The sequence below is a fragment of the Budorcas taxicolor genome, chromosome 9 (genome assembly GCF_023091745.1).
Source record: "Budorcas taxicolor isolate Tak-1 chromosome 9, Takin1.1, whole genome shotgun sequence".
NCBI classification, from domain to species: Eukaryota; Metazoa; Chordata; class Mammalia; order Artiodactyla; family Bovidae; genus Budorcas; species Budorcas taxicolor.
This window is the reverse complement of record NC_068918.1, coordinates 79,752,147-79,765,127: the sequence shown is the minus strand read 5'-3', so window position 1 is coordinate 79,765,127 and position 12,981 is coordinate 79,752,147.

Below are 12,981 nucleotides of genomic sequence, written 5' to 3'. Positions count from 1 at the left end.
CCTCCTCCCCCTGCCCCATCCCCAGCTCCAGTCTCAAGTCAGCTATCCATTGGCAGGAGGTCAAGTCTCCAGCGAAACAGATAGGATGTCACAGCTGACAAAGCAACTGTTGGGGGGAAAGGGAGATCTCAGCTAAGAAAAGGGGTTCCAGAAAGGATCGCATCTTCAACTGCACGATGCAGTTTCGGAAATAACTCTTCAGTCTTGCTCCTTTCTCCATTCTTGTTATCGATGTCTTAGACTGGGTTTTAAGGAGGTTTTTTTGGGGGGGAGGTGGTTATCTGGGCTTTTATACCAACCAGTCTGCTTCTAATCCATTTTCAAGCCAACACAAGAATTACTTTGTTTTTTAACTGCAATCTGATGATTCCCTTGTTCTAAAACTTTAAGGAAATCCCACTGTTTACAGGACTCGAGGAAGAGTTCTTAACGTCAGACTTTTTTTTATACTTTTCATAGGTTTATTATTTTTCCTCCTCAAATCAACTTCTTTGAAGTGGGTATTATTGTCCTCTTATTACAGGTGTAGAAACTAAAGCTCAGAGAGAGAGCTTGCTCACAACATAAATGTCAGCACAGAGCCTCCCTGGGGGCTCAGTGGGAAAGAATCCACCTGCCAGTGCAGGAGACACAGGTTCAATCCCTGAACCAGGAGGATCCTACCTGCGGTGGAGCAGCAAAGCCTGTGCCCCACAGCTGTTGAGCCTGCGCTCTAGAGTCCAGGAGCTGCAACTCCTGAGCCCACTTGCCCCAGAGCCTGTGCTCTGCAACAAGAGAAGCCACTGCAGTCAGAAGCCAGAGCCCCGCAACTAGAGAGTAGCTCCCGCTCGCCGTAATTAGAGAAAAGCCCACAGGCAGCAACCAAGACCCAGCACAGCCAAGTAAATAAATAAAAATTTTTAAATAAATGAATAAAATCGGCTTTAAAAATAATTGGCAGTACAGGTTTTTCAAGTGAGGTGTCTCTGCCTCCAAGTTCGATACTCTGTAATAGATATTGTCTAGCAGTCAGCATTTCTCAAAAGTTGAACTCATCCACTTTGTGCACTGTGTTTCTCCTCGGCAACCTACCTACAGTTAAGGCTCCTGTATATGGTTGATCAGGCTGTACACTGCTCAAGGGCAACACATTTTAAGGGGTACTCTTCAAAGCAGAGACATTTTTGCTATTTGGAAATATCTTTGTATTGTTATCACACTTTAAAATTTTTTGAAGATGGGCATTTTGTACATTTATTATGAGTTATTTCAACTGATAGAAGTAAAGTGTCCTTTTAAAAGGTTAGATATGTACTAGCTACTTTGATCTATGAAGGAGAACTAACTTTGATAAGTGAATAATACCTAAAACAGCTTGGGTTTCTAAATAAGAAGCTTGTTTTCTGACACACTGATCAGTTGTATATTTAAGTTTTACAAATACAGTCAGTCCTATTTGTAGATTCCATATCTGCAAATTCACCTATATACTGAAATTTATTCACAACCCGAAAATCAATGCTCATGGAGCTTTCTCAGTCATTCACAGACATACACAGAGTGGTGAAATATTTGAATTAATGGCAAAGCTATGCTCTTTCTTCTTGTTTCAGCCCTCAGACTGTAAATAAGTGTTATTTTTGTGATCTATTTAGTTCCACTTTTTGTTTTTTTTTGCATTTTTGTGCTTTGTGTATGTGTGTGACTTTGTTATTTTAAATGGCTTCCAGACATAGTGCTGAAGTGCTTTCTAGTGTTCTTAAGCCGATAAGGCTGTGACGTGCCTCACAGAGAAAACAGCATTTTAGATAAGCTTCATTTAGACATGAACTACAGAGTTACCCAAGGCTGTTGGCCATGAGTTCAATGTAATGATTCAACAATATATATTAAAGTGTCTCTAAACAGAAATGCACGCAAAACAAGGTATATATTGATCAATTAATGAAAATGCTGTGACAAAACACTCATGGAAACCTAAGCCTGTATTTTCCCTGGGAGTAGTGGATCAGTATTTGCTAATTCACTGTTTAAAATGACTTTATAGAATATAACTACTGTGAAAAACAAACTGAAAACCACTGAATTGATCACTGATTAAATCTGACACTCACACTGCAGTTTGTATCATCTGCTGTTTGTTTTTGAATGGTATCTTGTAGTTTTTGTTTAAAGTCTACATTTTCATTATGACAACTGTCATTAAATAATTTATATTTAATAATGCAATAATTAAATAGGATAAGTCAAATGTACTTTCTGCCAATTCAGTTAAATGACCATGTAATATGAATTTTTTAATAATATATTCTTGTTAAAAAATTATTCATCTGAAGTAAAAATAGATTTTCCATAATACTCTATAGGTATAAAGTTTTCAAAATTTATCACACATGATGACATGATAAAAAAAAATCTGTGAATCCTTGTTATTTTTTTCTCTCATGTATTTTTTAGTCTACCTATATTTTATACTCTTTGGGGATGAAAAAGTGAAACAAAGAATAAAAATGAGTTCAAATATTTGCAGCATTTATCATGTCTTCTAAAAAGCAGGCCAAATGTTGCTTCAAAAACTAATAACTTTTAAGTGCATTTGTTCTGTGTTTATTTGGTATGATTTTAAAAATAAAACGAGTGTTACCAACAAAATAATGCAGGAATAAAAATTCACTGTGCATGAAAGCATCAAAGAGATTATGAAATTCTTTGAAGAAAAAGCAATGGTGTTTATGAAAATATTTCTGGTAGTTACATAGCAATATAATCTCTAAAAGAGAGATTTATGATGGTGAAAGAGTATCACTGCTGTATCACTTCAGTTAGATATATTGCTTTTAAAATTAGTTAGATATATTGCTAAAAATTTTTTTTTTAATCTACGTATAGCTGGCAGATTTTTCTCAGATAAAAACAGCCCTCCTTCTTGGTAGCTGGAAGTAGCAGACTGATTACCCAGTGAAGCTCTGTAGGGTCAAGCATTTTTCTTGCTTTAATGAAATTGGCCATCAGTAGATACATCTTTGATTGAAATCAGATTATAAATGAGATCTAGTTCTTTTCATATATATGGGGAAGAAAGCACCAGTAAAGTAGAAACTTGTGTGAGAAATCTTGTCCTTTTTTAAAAAAGTACCAGAAGTCCTTGAATTTATCTCTGGCCTTGGAGGCTTTCAAACTGGGGTAAATGGACAGACCTTGGAATCAATCTGCCTGGGATACTGGCTCTGCCACTTCGAGCTTTGTTTTGAATTTGGGCAAAATCCTCTACCTCCTTGGGCTTATTTCCTCATCTGTAGTATAGGGGTAATAATAGTTCTTAACCCATGGGGTTGTTGCAAGGATTACATAAGTTAACACATGGTTAGATAACATGACCGATTCAATGGACATGAATTTGAGCAAACTCTGGGAGATAGTGATGGACAGGGAAGCCTGGTGTGCTGCAGTCCATGGGGTTGCAAAGAGTCCGACATGACTTGGCGACTAAACAACAACAAAGTGCCTAGTATAGAACCTGGGACAAAGTACAAAATAACTGTTAGCTCTTAGCATTATTATCCTAAAATACAGAGAAGAATATTCCCCCAAAAGCCACTGCAAAAAAGGACTGGAAAAGCAAAGGGTTTACACTTATGCTAAATTACTCAGAACTTTGGAAGACCATAGGCTTAATTTTTTTTTCACTACTCAGCATATAAGAATAAATTCTTAAAGCATTTTCGTTTCTTTTGGAAAATATGAATTTTAGAAAGGGGTTGTAGGTAAAAACAACAGAGGCACCTCATTTCTAAAAACTTAGAAATCAATTGATCTCAAGATATGGAAGCAACCACAATGTCCATCAGCAGATGAATGGATAAAGAAGATGTCATATATATACAGCTTATATATATGTGCTTATAAATATATACAAATTTTGTATGTTTATATATATTTATTTATACAATGGAATACTACTCAATGATAAAAAAAGACTGAAATTTTGCCATTTGTGGCAACATGGATGAACTTGGGGGGGGGGCATTATGCTACCTGAAATAAGTCAGAAAAAGACAAATGCTATGTAATATCATTTATATGTGGAATCTAAAAAACACAACAAACTAGTGAATATAACAAAAAAAGAGGTAGATCAAAGATACAGGAAACAAATTAGTGGTTACCAGTGGGGAGAGGGAAGTGGGAAGGGACAAAAGAAGGGTAGGAGATTAAGAGGTACAAATTATTAGGTATAAAATAGGCTGCAAGGATATAATTGTACAACACAGGGAATTTAGCCAGACTTTAAGTGGAGTGAAAGGTAAAGTGAAAGTGTTAGTCACTCAGTTGTATCCGACTCTTTGCAACCCCATCGACTGTCCCAGCTGGCCAGACTCCTCTGTCCGTAGAATTCTCCAGGTGAGAATACTCGAATGGGTTGCCATTTCCCATTCCAGAAAATCTTCCCAACCCAGGGATCGAACCAAGGTCTCTGGCATTGCAGGTGGAGTCTTTACCATCTGAGCCACTAGGGCTTCATAAGTGGAGTATAAGCTTTAAAAATTGTGAATCACTATATTGTACACCTGTAACTTATATAATGTTACTGCCTACCAATTATAGTTCAATTTTTAAAAAATCAATTAGCCTCATGTGATTAAATCAAAGCAGAGATACGCAAAACCCCTTATAAGGACACTATTTTCCCAGCCAAGACAGACTGTAACTTAATTGAAAATAGTAACAGATATAAAGAATATGGTAACCACAAGAGAGATTATTAATAATCCCACAGAAACTCAGGAGAAAGACAGTGAACCCCAAATGTCATGCCCATTTGATGGCTTTATTTCTCATCTAAATTAATAAATAGGTTTTCAAGGTTTTAAAGTTCAAGAGTCTAGCCTCACCACCTACAAACCTATGGACACCAAGTACCTCCCAGAGACCTGGCCATCTCTCAGGACCATCCTTCATCCATAGGACCTGTCGGGTGCTGAACGCAACAGAACCCTGTTGACACAGTTCTGTTTAGTCAGGGTCACTCTGAGGCTTCCCTCGTAGGTCAGTTGGTAAAGAATCTGCCCGCAGTGCAGGAGACCCGAGTTCGACTCCTGGGTCGGGAAGATCCTCCGGAGAAGGAAATGGCAACCCACTCTAGTATTCTTGCCTGGAGAACTCCATGGACAGAGGAGCCTGGCAGGCTACAGTCTATGGGGTCGCAAGAGTCGGACATGACTGAGCGACTAAGCACGCACTCCAAGACAGCTATGGAAATATGGATGCAGTACTTTGGGAGTCTTTGCTCCCACGTGTTGAAGTTCTTGAAGGACCAATGTTAAATATTCCATCAAAAATTATGATAACTTACCAAACAAATGTTCCATGAAAAAAAAAATTGACCTTCAAAAGCAAAATGTGGCTTCTAAATTAAGCAAAACCCCAGCTTCTTCTGGATCTTTAAAATGTCTTTATTATTTTGGAAAATCTTATGGCTTTGGGTGGGGGAGTGTGGGATTTTCCTGACCCCATTTTAGACATGCTTTGGGTTTCTTTTAAAATGATGCCAACTTTCTTTCAAAAAGCAACAAATAATTCTGGCTAATAAAAAGTTTATAAAAGTGGAGCGGGAAGACTGTTCCTTTTATGCTCTGGGCCTTCAGTATCGATTCTAACTTCCTGCTGAGGTTTTCTCAAAAGTATTCAAAAACATTTCAATGATTTTTCTGATTCAGACCAGGCTAGATTTTATTACCAATTCGATTTAGCCAACCTTATGCATACATATAAAGTCATCCTCATATACTTTTCTCAACAACATCATAAAAATAAATGAGTCTAATTTTTGGAAAGAGATTATAATCTTCTGCTGATTCACAGATTTGACCTCAATTAAAATACCCTCTTTATAAGCTTGCATTGTGAGTCGTAAATTTCCTTGGTCTATAAAACCCCCTCTAATAAAAGAGAAAGAGAAGGAAGCAAGTTACAGGAAGTTGAGTCTTTGCCTAACCATTTTTTAAAGAAATGAACTCCTCAGCCTTTTCAGAGACAGACGTCTCTTGAGGTGGTTCTGAAATACTGATTTATGAGTTTAAACTGCCTTTATTTCGTTTGGTAAATTAGCCACAATTACTTAATACCTGCTCTTGATACACAGTGGTGATCAGACTATTCAGTGAATTCAAAAGAATAAGAAGTATGTAAGTCTAATCTTGAGGATTTTCTGGTTAACAAGGAATGATGAGTTGCAGAAAAGAGAAAAACCATAAAACAGAAACCACAGTTAGTCACCAAGCAATACTGCAAACATGGTATGTCCTCATGGCTGAAGTCATAAACATATTTGCTGGTAGGTTGGAAAAGACTTCCCTAGGCAGGTGAGTCTTCCCAGAACTCTGAAAGGTAAAGTGAGAAAAAGTCAGAATTACCCCAATTCCTTAGCACATCAGGCTTCAGCCATTTTGTAACGTACGTGTGAGCAAAACTCTCTGAGTCAGTCCTCACACATCTCAGTGTTCACACACAGTCACAAACACTCAGACATAAATTCAGCCTGATTTGTCCCAAGATGAAAACATAAACACAAGGCCCAGATTTATGTTTTCCAGTTTTTATATCGTGATCATGTATGTGTCCGGGACAGGTTAGCTGTTCACCAAACCTGGTTCGGTGTAACTTTGAATTTCTGGCCTTTGATATGTGGGCGGAAGTAAAGAATGTCACTCTCAGATTTGGTCCATTAAAACTTCCTGTGTGATACTGTATGCTCTCTCTTCCCCTGTCTTCTGGCTAAATTCTGAAACCTGAATGACCTCCAAAACCACAAATTGAACAAGGTAGAACCACCATCAGCCCAGATCCCTGAATGTCTGCAGAGAGCAGATAACCCCATCACCTCCCGCCACACATTCCAGCTAATCGGACTTCCCATTTGTTAAGCTGTTGAGCTTTGGGTATTTACCTGTTATAGCCAGCATAACCTTACCTATATACTGTCTCATATTTGAAAACAAAAACAGATAGGTAATCCTGATGAATTTTGATGGGAAGATTAGAAATTTATGAAAGAAGATGTATTATGAATTTATTTTCATTTTTAAAAGTAAAAAATGAACCATTTGAATGGCAAATAAAGCAAAAACTCTAAGTGTAGATATAGTTAGAAGAAAACATGGAATGATACAATTATTTGAGGGGGAGAATGTTTTCTGTCTGGGTCAGATCTGTAACACAACCATCTGTGCCCACCTGCTCCCCCGCCCCTGCCCCTCTCCCACCAACGCCCTGGGGCCAAAATAGTTTCTGTCTTTCGGGGAAGACTAAACCTCTGTATTCACTAAATAAGTTTTGAGGGTAAGGTTTCCCACACAGTAATCCTCCTCTTCTTCTTTTTCCTGTGTCACACCTCACTCCAGTGAAATTTTACAAGGAAGCAAATACATAAAACAGATCATCCTGGCACTGCTCTTGTTCAGCTGGCAGTTGAAAACACAGCTCCATGCCCAAACTGCTGCCGGTACTCCTGGAAACACCGTAACAAAGCCCCAGAGGCTCTTAGAAGTACAATTTGAGAGGCACAGCTTACATTAATTCAACTGCAAAGTATTAGGTACAGTCAGACCAAGCATCCTTAGTTTCCAGAATTTATAATGCCCACATTATTGATCAGTTTAATCTGTATTTTTAGAAACTATTTTCCAACCTATGTAAACTCTTAAGACAGTAAACTCCATTTTCCTCCAAAATATTTCTTTACATTCATCTTTCTTCCATTTTTCTCTATCATCAGCCTAGTTCAGGCCCACATTACATGACTCCTTTGCCTCGGTTTCTCCCTGCTCTCCCACATCCATCCACACACAGTGTATTCTCTGTCCATGGGTAAAGAAGAGTTTATCCTCTGTTCGTGGTTAAAGAAGGTCCAAGATCAGATCTGCCTGTTCAAATGGGTGTCCCTGACCACTCTGTCTAAAATAGGCTCTTCTCCTTAATGTCAAAAATATATCACCTCCTGACATTAAACCACTCCTGGGCTTGCTTGTTTCCCCTCACTTGGATTGTAAGCTCTGGGAGGATAGGGTTTTTATTCTGTTCATTACTTCCCAACACATAAAACAGTGCATAGCACATATTTATTGCTCAGAACATGATTCTCTGAGTGAATAAAGGAAGAAATTCCCTCAGAGAGTTTGTAGTACCTATGATTACTCTATTCGACTCAAAACCATTCACCTCTGCTCAACATTATGTGCCAGCCTGGATGGGAGGAGGGTTTGAGGGAGGAGAGATCCATGTATATGTATGGCTGAGTCCCTTTGCTGTTCACCTGAAACTACCAAAACGTCGTTAATTGGCTGTACCTCAATACAAAATGTTTTTGGTGTGAAAAAATATAAAAAGAAATAAAGTTTTGCTATAAGAAAAAAGACCCATTGAGATCCCAGCATTATTAAGGCACAGCTCCCTTTTGCTGCCTGATTTCCTGTCTCAGAATCTCCTGGATGTTGACTCTCACAGCAACATGCATGAATCTCAAAGGCATTATGTTGGGTGAAGAAGCCAGCCTCGAAAGGTTTGTATTGTATGATTCCATCTCTATGACATTCTCCAAAGGACAAAACTACTGGACAAAGAACAAGATCTGTGGTTCCAGGAGTTAGGGGTTGGAATAACAGTGAATACAGAAGAACAGCGTGAGGGAGTTTGGGGGGGGATGGAATTGTTCTGTGTGTTGACTATGGTGGTGGTCATGGATCTATACACATCCTGAAATTCTTAGACTTGAATTTCAAAGGAAAGAAAGTCGGCTATAGTTTTTAAAATAAAATAAATAAATATGCAAAAAATATTGTTTAGTCCTTTGGACCCTGAGATCCAGAGAAACTGAGTTTTTGCTGTTCCTACTTCTTGCTCTGACTTTCCTGTCCTCTCCCATCCTCTTGTGAAACCTCCCCTATTTCTATCACCTCGTTTCTGTCTCTCCCTACCCAGACTCTCCACATTGAAAATTTCCTACCACAAAACTGGGCTTCCGTGATAGATCAGTTGGTAAAGAATCTGCCTGCAATGCAGGAGACCCCGATTAGATTCCTGGGTCGGGAAGATCCCCTGGAGAAGGGATAGGCTACCCACTCCAGTATTCTTGGGCTTCCCTTGTGGCTCAGCTGGTAAAGAATCCTCCTGCAATGTGGGAGACCTGGGTTCAATCCCTGGGTTGGGAAGATTCCCTGGAGAAGGGAACTGCTACCTACTCCAGTATTCTGGCCTGGAGAATTCCATGGATTGTATAGTCTATGGGGTCCCAAAAAGTTGGACACAACTGAATGACTTACACTCACACTCACCACAAAACTGCCAGATTGATTTTTCTAACACATGCCTTTTCCCACTTCCCTCTTCGAAAACTCTCAATGGCTCCATATTGCCTATAGCAGTTGTTTCCAAGTCTCTTTCTCCTTTTTGTCAATGAATCTTTATTCAATTGGAAACTTTTTCAGTAGTCCTGTGTGTAGAACAGACCAATTTGGAGATTTCCCTGGTTCACCTAGCTGACAAAGGGTGGGGTTCTAGAACCCTACTAAAGTGCCTCCCAGGACCTCCCTGGTGGTCAAGTGACTAAGACTTCACGCTCCCAATGCAGGGAGCCTGGGTTTGATCCCTGGTCAGGGTCCTAAATCCCACATGCCACAAAGATCCAACATTCTGTGTGTGCCAACTAAGATCTAGCACAGCCAAATAAATAAATAACAAATATTGTAAAATAAATAAGCAAAATAAAGTCACAAGTTAATGCATTTATAGCATATACAAGAGTGCCTCCCCATCGCACCTTTCTTACGCCCAACCCCAAGTCCCAAAGTACCTCCCCAGAACCCCAAGGGCTCTCAGAAGCACAGGTTGAGAGCTATGGTCAATAGAACAAAGTCTAACTTTTGGGGAGACATTTCTGATCTCTGAGAAATCTTACTATTGTCCTATAGAATTTATGGGACCATACAAAGCACAGGAGACTTTAAAGCTTTTGGGTTCAAGCCCCAATCCAGACACTTACTAGCTGTGTTGAACCTTGTTGAGCCTCTTTCACCCTTCGATCAAGTTAAGGTAATAATAACCTATCTCATAACGCTCTTGTGGTGATGTGGCATAGTATGTGAATTCTTTGGTAAAGAATAAAGTGCTTTGTAAAATGTATGAGTAAATGTAATGTAATGAGTAAAATGTAGAGTATTATTATTATGAGAGGCAGTGTACGTGGTGGCAAAAACTATGGATTTGGGCCTATCTACCTTGTTCAAATGCAGGTCCTGTCACTTGCTACCACTGGCAAATTTCTCATTCTCTCAGAATCTTATATCTTGTGTGTAAAATTAAACATTTATAGCATCACTTCTAGACATGAAAATCTCCAGAGGAAGACAAGGGCTACCTCCTTCCTTAAGCCCCCTTTTAAGCACAATCATTGGAAAAGGTAGTGGTACCAACACAGGAAAGGTTCAAATAAGAAGGTGGCTGTGCCAGGGAAAAAGAAGGGAAAATGACTTTTGTACTGTCTTTCAACAGTCTCAGCTTCAGTTTCTGCTTCTGGAGTCTCAATGTGGAAAAATATTCCTTCATTCCATAAAGAATTTCTGTCTATAGTGCCAGCAGTCTACATAAGGGAATTTTTCAATCAATTCTTTTAACTGAAAATAAATTGCATCCTTCAGTTCTTGCTCATCAACATATTTAATTATATTCTCATGATTTGTCTTAAATTTCCAAAATGATTAAGCTTGCAAAAGCACTTTGTCGTATTCAGTAGGTAATTGACCTGCCTGATATGGAGGTGAGAGTTAACCATCTTACAGACAGGGATCAAAGGGAAGTTAATCAGTTTTTCAATGGGTTATACAGAAATTAATAGAGAGAAAAAGAGTTTTCCATGAAGAAAAAAGTGACATACATATTAACAAGTAGGAAGAAGGACTCTTGAAAGTCCTTTGCACAGCAAGGAGAACAAACCAGTCAGTCCTAAAGGAAATCAACTCTGAATATGTATTGGAAGGACTGATGCTGAAGCTGAAACTCCCAATAATTTCGCCGCCTGCTATGAAGAGCCCACTCCTTGGAAAAGACCCTGATGCTGGGAAAGATTGAAGGCAGAAGGAGAAGGGGCCAACAGAGAATGAGATGGTTGGATGGCATCATCAACTCAATGGACATGAGTCTGTGCAAACTCTGGGAAATAGTGAAGGACAAGAAAGTCTGTCATCCTGCAGTCCATGGGATCGCAAAGAGTCAGACAAGACTAAATAACGAAGAAAGAAAGAAGTAGAATTTTCCACAAAAGTAAAGTGCCAGTGTTTGTGCAAGAGTAAATAGGATTATCCTGCTTTGGTGCACGGCAGAAAACACAATTAGATCAGAAAATCATGGAGCTAAAAGCAAGTTTATGGTTTATATTCGAGAACATTAAGTAACAGAATAATTGAGCACCAGCTGAAAACTACATAATCAATTAGTAACAGAACTGGGACTGAAATTCAGATTCCTTGTCTAAGTTACCTTCTCTGAACAAGAACCCAATTCAGTAAGGAAAGGTATCTGATGGGTCTCCTCTCAGATCCTCATTATTAGGGTTTCAAGCAGTGCAAATAACACTCCATTTGGGAACTGATGAGAAAGGAAATAGAAATAAAGAATCAAGTCATAATCTTTCAGGTTGATATAAAACTATGGTTCATTTAACTTTAAACAACTTGTCAGTAATGCTATCAAAGATGAAGCAAGACTTGGAATAGTTTATCCGAACAGATTTGGGATTTCACCAAGACAGCAAAACAGTTTTTATATCATCCCTTTGGTTGAAAGAATAAGCCAGTTCATTCTCGATAAATTATTTCCATCTGGTCACAAGAATAATTTCCCTTCAAAAGAACTACCCACTGGTTTTCAGCTGGTTGGTGGCCCGAAACATGAGAGGCATCCTTTTCATCACTGGATTTGCTGATGTTCAGCTCTTTGCACCAAGAGAAGGCTTCCTTTCTCAATGTGGTGTTCAGCCTACTGTAAAATTCCATGAATTCATAAGCATCCAAATGACACAAAATATAATGATACAGGAAAACAATCCCCATCCCCACCCACCCTCATTCTAGATGATTATTTAAAAACATATCTTTCACTGGATTTTTTTTCCTTCTCCTCCTGAGACTTCAACATATTAATAACTCACAACGTGGCTGATCATCCACACAATCTCCTGGCTCACATTTTCACTGATGGTACATGTTTACTCATTTTTAAAAAGAATTTAATTACATGGTTACAAATTACAGGAAAGGCATAGTAACCTGAAATAAAAGCCATGCTTTACTTGTGGAGCCCAATAGATCGGAGCTTAAATTTTGTCTCTGCCATTGACTAGTTGAGTGGCCTTGTGTACAGTTACTTGAAATCACTGAGACCTGGTGCTCCTATACAAATAATGGAATAAAAATCTCTGCCTCTGGGATTTTTATGAAGATATCATGCCACATTATGAGTAAAGGACTTAGTCCTGTGCCTGGAACATAGTGCTCCATAAATGGTATCTTTTTTGATTAGGGGCTTCCCTGGTGGCTCAGATGGTAAAGCATCTGCCTGCAATGTCGGAGACCTGGGTTCGATCCCTAGGTTGGGAAGATCCCCTGGAGAAGGAAATGGCAACCCACTTCACTATTCTTGTCCGGAAAATCCCATGGAAGGAGGAGCCTGGTAAGCTACAGTCCATGGGGTCACAAAGAGTCAGACACGACTGAACAACTTCACTTTCATTTTTCTGATTACAATGCATCCATAACATGCTTGCTATTCACTGATTGTATAATTATTATAAAAATTGGGAATATATGTCAAAGAAATTTTGCTGAATTCTGCTTCTTGCTCCATATTTTAAACAGCTCTTTCTGATTTCTGATTTTTAAGATTTGTAAAACATTTTAAGGCGAGTTCTAAATAGGAAAACTTTCCAAATACTTTTTTCTTTTTTTTTTTAAA